Raw genomic sequence first — 6,685 nt, 5'->3', positions numbered from 1 at the left:
TACAAAGACTTTGTGTCTATACTGAAAGCTAATGGTATCAAATACCGTTGGATTATGCCACAAGGTTTGGCTTTCACCTATAAGGAAGTGAAAACGACAATTCTATCCCAAGCAGATGTGGGGAAATTTCTGAGAAAATATAAAATGGACCTTAAAGAATTACCTGGAGAGAAGGAGGAAGAAGAAGAGGAAGAAGAAGAGGTACAGGGTGCAGAAGGTGGTACCAAACTATAGACTTTTTATTTTGCTAAAAAACACTACATTATGGCAAAAGCAATTTCTTGGAATGTAAATGGACTGAATGAGAAAACTAAAAGGGCCAGAATCTTCAAATATCTACAGAAATATAAATACTCCCTAATTTGCCTACAAGAAACCCATATAGCTTCAAAGCATAAAAAATACTTGGAGAAACAGGTGCTTGGACAAGCATTTATTGCTTCTGCTAAAACTAAAACAAAGGGAGTGGTAATCTATGCCCACCCCAGTCTCTGTCCAGAACTAGTATATAAAGACAATGAAGGAAGAATTGTAATTATCAGAACTAAAATATTGGGACAAAGGACAATAGTGGTTGGAATCTATGCACCCAATGAAGGGAAAAAATCCTTCTATGAAAAATTACACGATCTGATAGCCCAGTACGCAAAAGACCAAATTTTATTGATGGCCGACTTCAATGGAATTATTCTCCCATCTCTGGACAAAAAATCAAAAGCAAAAGATATCAATGATGGATGCTTGCCTAAAACTTTCTTTGCCATGGCCTCAGAATTAGAATTACAAGACATTTGGAGAACAATGAATGCAACAGCTAAAGAATATACCTTTTATTCAGCAAGACATGATTCACACTCCAGAATCGATATGATATGGGCCAGTAAATCAATTTTCGCGCAACTACGTAAAATTCATATTTTACCTAGAACTTTTTCTGATCACAATCCTGTTACCTTTGATTGGAACAATAAACAAGCATTTAGATGGCGAATGAACGATAAACTTTTAAAAGACAACAAGATACAAAAGGAATTACAGGTTTTAATGAAAGACTTTTTTGAAATTAACCTTAATGGGAAAACTTCTTTAAATACAGTTTGGGACGCATTCAAAGCTGTTCTGAGAGGTTTTATGATACAGAAACACTCGGCCTGGAAGAAGACTCAATTGCAATTTACAAACAACATACTTTGGAATTTACAAAATTTGGAGCAGAAATTGGTAATGGTAACACAGGAAGAGGAGAGAAGAGAAATTCAAATACAGATTTCTGCATCTAAACACCAATTAAATTTGGTAATAATGGAGGAAATGAATAAAAATCTGAAACTTGCTAAACAAAAGTATTTTGAATATGCAAATAAACCAGGAAAATTTTTAGCAACACAACTGAAGGACTCATTTCAAAAGAAGATTATAACAAAAATCCAAACTGCTAAAGGACCAGTTTATTCAACTTCAGAAATTCAGAAAGAATTTGTTTCATTTTACTCTAAGTTATATCAGAAAGAAAATACTCCAAAACAGAAAATAGATAAATTTCTAAACTCAATACAGATGAAAGCTTTGTCAATGACCCAGAGAGAATGTATTGAAGCTCCAGTAACAAGGGAAGAAATACAAGAAGCAATACTGAGACAAAAAACGGATAAAACACCTGGACCAGATGGAATTACTGCACTATTTTATAGAACATTTAGTGACAATTTAGTTGGATTTTTTGGTTCACTTTACAATGCAATTTTGGACGAGGGAACATCCCCGGAGACTTGGTCACACGCATTTATATCACTGATACCCAAAGAAGGAAGAGATCCAGAAAAAACATCTAATTACAGACCTATATCGCTCTTAAATGTGGATTACAAAATTTTTGCTTCGGTTTTGGCATGTAGGATAAAGCAATTTATTAAGGATCTTATACATGAGGACCAAGCAGGTTTTATACCAGGAAGGCAAATAAAAGACAATGTAAGAATTTTACTAGATTCACTGGAATATTATGACCAGAATATTCAACAAACTGCGGCTTTTGTATTTTTGGATGCAGAAAAAGCCTTTGATATGGTCTCTTGGAACTTCTTGAAACGGATTTTGGATAAATTGAACTTTGGAGATCGTTTTCAGAAAGGTATATCGGCTATTTATACCTCCCAACAAGCTAAAATTTTGGTTAATGAATCAATGTCAGATAACTGCCAAATCACGAAAGGGACTAGACAGGGATGTCCCTTGTCTCCACTTTTATTTTTGTTGGTGTTGGAACCGCTATGTGTGAAACTAAGAAGTATGGAGGACATCCGCGGGCTAAGAATTAAAAAACATGAATTTAAGTTGAGAGCATTCGCGGATGACCTACTGCTAATTTTGGAAAACCCAACACAGTCAATGAATATACTTCAGGAGACTTTGGATGATTTTGGAAAAGTATCAGGCTTTAAAGTGAATCAAGAAAAAACAAAGATAATATTTAAAAATTTATCGGAAATACAACAACAGGAATTTATATCATATACTGGCTGGGAGAAAGCTAACAAAGTTAAATACCTGGGAATTTGGATCACTGCAAAGAATAAAGATCTGTTAACCAACAATTACCTCAAGTTATGGGGTAAGATTAAAACTGATATGATTATATGGTCAAACAAAAAATTGTCATTAATGGGACGTATCTCAACGATCCAAATGAATGTCTTACCGAGGATGCTCTTCTTATTCCAAAATTTACCAATAATATCACAAACAAAATATTTTGAAACTTGGAGGAAAGACATTTCAAACTTCATCTGGCAAGGAAAAAAACCAAGGACTGCTTATAAATACTTGGTGGATCTAAAAACTAGAGGAGGTTTAGCACTGCCTAATTTTCAACTCTATGCTGAAGCGGTAGCTTTAGTATGGCTAAAAGACTGGATGAATTTGTCAAATGTACGTTTGTTAGACTTGGAAGGTTATAATAACTTAAGTGGATGGCATGGTTATTTGTGGTATGATAAAATTAAATTACAAGCAACATTCCGTAATCATATAATCAGGTCCTCTCTACTTCGTATCTGGATGAGATATAAACACATTTTGGAACCAGAAACACCGATGTGGATATCGCCCCAAGAAATGCTAACTTTGCGCCCACTTAGACCAGACAAATTTATTACTTATCAAGATCTAATTAATTGGGAAGGAAAGAAATGCTCACTAAAAGACTTTCAACTTCTTAAGGATGATTTACAATGGCTTCAATATTACCAAATCAAATCAGTTTTTGTACAAGATGTAAAAAAAGGTTTCTCTAAAGAAAAATCTCCTTTTCAAAGGATTCTACTAGACAATAATACAAAGCTGATTTCTAAAATGTATAATCTCCTTTTAACAATATACTGTGAGCAGGACACGATTAAACCAACTATGATCGATTGGGCTCAAAATGTGGGACATGATATTGTTTTAAATAAATGGGAAAGATTATGGTCTAAAGATTTAAAAGGAATAAAAGCACAGTCAGTGCGAGAAAACATCTATAAAATGATGTATAGATGGTATCTAACACCCAAGAAAATTGCAAAGATTTATAAAACGATGTCCCCTACTTGTTGGAAATGTAACAAAGAAATTGGTTCCTTTTATCACATGTGGTGGACCTGTGACAAAGCCAAAGACTTCTGGGACATGATCTATAATGAATTGAGATTAATACTACAAAAGAATATACCCAAAACACCAGAAATGATGTTATTGAGTATGATTCCAGACGACTTAGCAACACAAAGAATCTTTTTGATTTATGCCACAACAGCTGCGAGACTGCTTTATGCAGCGAAATGGAAAGGGCTAGAAACTCCCGAGAAAAAAGACTGGATTGTTAAAATGTTTGAAGTGGCAGAAATGGCAAAACTCACAGCTATTCTAAATGAAGAAAATGACGTTCGGTTTTTGGGGGAATGGGGGGCGTGGATGCATTATTGTGAATATGAGTTAAAATTGGGAAGAATGGAAGAATATTTTCTAATCTGATCCAGAGGATTATTTTTGATTTTTTTTTTATATTGAATAAGCATAATTATATTTACTAACAGGTTATGGTTTTTTATATATGGTATTGATATTTTATCAAGATTAGATTACCTATGACGGGATGAACTTTTTATTAAGAGGCAGATAGAGGTGATGGGGAAGTCAAAAAATTTTCCATTTCTTTTTTTTTCTTTTTTCTTTTCTCTTTTTTATTATATGATATGGAATTATAACAACTTTAGGTTAGAATTGAAATTCGATATTGTTATAGATGTTGTTTAATGCAATGGAAAATTTCTATCATAAAACCCAATAAAATTTATATATAAAAAAAAAGAGATGGATTGACTCTATAAAGCCACAGCTCTCAATTTGCAAGATCTGAACAAGGCTGTTAAGGATGGGACACTTTGGTGGACATTGATTCATAGGGTCACAATGAGTCGGAAGCGACTTGATGGCACTTAACACACACACAAATATTGAGGAGAAAACAACAACCATGGAGATTTGTAGTGCCAGAAAAGGACTAAGCAGATGGGCATGTCCACGTCTGTATGTGTCAAGTGCCGTTAAGTCACAGCCAACTTATGGCAACCCCAGCAAGAGGCTTTCAAGGCAAGGGAGAAGCAGAGGTGGTTGGCCATTCCCAGTCCCAGATCCTCTGGAAACTTGGAATAAAATATTGCAGAATGTTACCCTTCTGTACAGAGAGCTTTTAAATATCTACAGTGCTGCTTCTGTCAAAATTAAGTTGAAACGATTTTACTTTATCATTAATGTATAAAATTACTATTTTAAAAATAAAATAAAAAACACAACAGATGCACGATTAGCTAGACATCTTTAAGCTACAATCCGGTCTTGAAGAAACATAAATCAGCTTACCAGTATTAAGCTGCTGCTAAAGTTCACGGTTGATGGTGAAAAACACTTCTATGCGATGCCCTCCTTTATCATGCAGGGAAACATTTTAAAAATCAGAATATGTAACATGGTCCAACATCGTCGGAATTGCCAAGGAGAATTACCGCTTGGATATTAGTAGGCTAGGTCACCACTCTGCTTCAGCTAATCTATGGATATCCTTTCCTTTGTAATCTGGAGAAACGTAGTTCAGCAGAGCTCTCTTATCAAGCAGCAAGACTTAATCCATTTGCTTGCCATAAAAATTAAATTGTTAAAAAAAAATTCTCTTCCTTTCATGGCATCTCCCTGGTCGGAACATTGAATCTTGCCCCTTGAATATCTTTGCCTGTATTTAAAGATATTGCAAAGGCTGCTTTCCATTTCAAAACTTATGCATTCAAGAAATCATTCTTACGATACGCACCCATTTTCCAATTAAGATAGGTAGAAATAAGAGCTTAAGGTTATTGTCATTTCATTTCTTTGATAGCCAGGAATGCCAAGGCATCAATGATGTTCTGTTGAGCGGCTCAGTTTGCTCAGACAAATCCACGTGTACTTAATTATGGGATTCTCTTCAGCTAATAATTACACCTTAAGAAGACAGACTGTAGGAGGGAATGGGGAAATGCGAATGGCCCTGGAGTAATCCAAGTTAGTAGCCCCTGCAGAGCTATAAGTCAACACTGCAGGGGTCACTCAACTCAGCAGCGTCAAAAATGGGCATTAGCTGACCCGTTGCTTTCTCCCTAGGGATGCCAACCTCCAGGTGGTATAGGGTTGCCAACCTCCAGGTACTATTCAAAACCACACCTCTATACTAATGAAAATACAACCCAAAAAGGATACAACAGTTCAACTGGCACTTTACCTGTGGACATTATACCACTCTGAGTGCATCTGACTCTTGTGACCGATATACAGTAAACTTGTAAATTGTTATTCATGTTAAGTGATTGGATCCTTTCTATAATATGATTGTATATGACATAGCATTATTTTGTTGTTGTATTGTGATGTGAAAATCATTATAGATATTTTGTGCATACTTTTGGAGTATTTTTGGAAGTTTGGTACACCTTTTCCTATACTGCTTTTTGGGTTGAACCTCCAGGTACTAGCTGGAGATCTCCTGCTATTGCAACTGATCTCCAACCGATAGAGATCAGATCACCTGGAGAAAATGGCAGCTTTGGCAATTGGACTCTATGGCATTGAAGTCCCTCCCCAAACCCCGCCCTCTTCAGGTTCTGCCCCGCTGGTGGCGAAGAGGGACCTTGCAACCCTAAGGGGGTAGCTGGAGATCTCCCGCTATTACAACTGATCTCCAGGCGACAGAAATCAGTTCACCTGGAGAAAATGGCAGCTTTGGAAGGTGGATTATATGTCATTACACCCCTTTGAAGTCCCTCCCCTCCCCAAACCCCACCCTCCTCAGGCTTCACCCCCAAAATCATCAGGTATTTCCAGCGTGAAGCTAACAACTCTATTCCTCCCCCAAGCGATGGAGGCGTTGTGGGAGGGGACAATTTGTGAAATGCCATTGCTGATGAAGGGCCTGAGCCAAGTGGGCCCCTGAGGCATTGGCACCACTGCTGGGGCTTGGCTGTACTCGCTCCTAGCCACCAGTGGCTCTCTAGTGCAATGCCCACCCCCGCCCAGGAAATTTCCCTGGAAGTGAAAGGGCCAATCCGCCCCGATGGGCTTTAGACAGACATTCAAGGTATTTCCAGCAACTGGTGCACTACAAGACAATTAAAATACA

The sequence above is a fragment of the Euleptes europaea genome, chromosome 15 (assembly GCF_029931775.1).
Source record: "Euleptes europaea isolate rEulEur1 chromosome 15, rEulEur1.hap1, whole genome shotgun sequence".
Lineage (NCBI taxonomy): Eukaryota > Metazoa > Chordata > Lepidosauria > Squamata > Sphaerodactylidae > Euleptes > Euleptes europaea.
The sequence above is the reverse complement of the archived record's forward strand: the minus strand, read 5'-3'. Positions refer to the sequence as shown.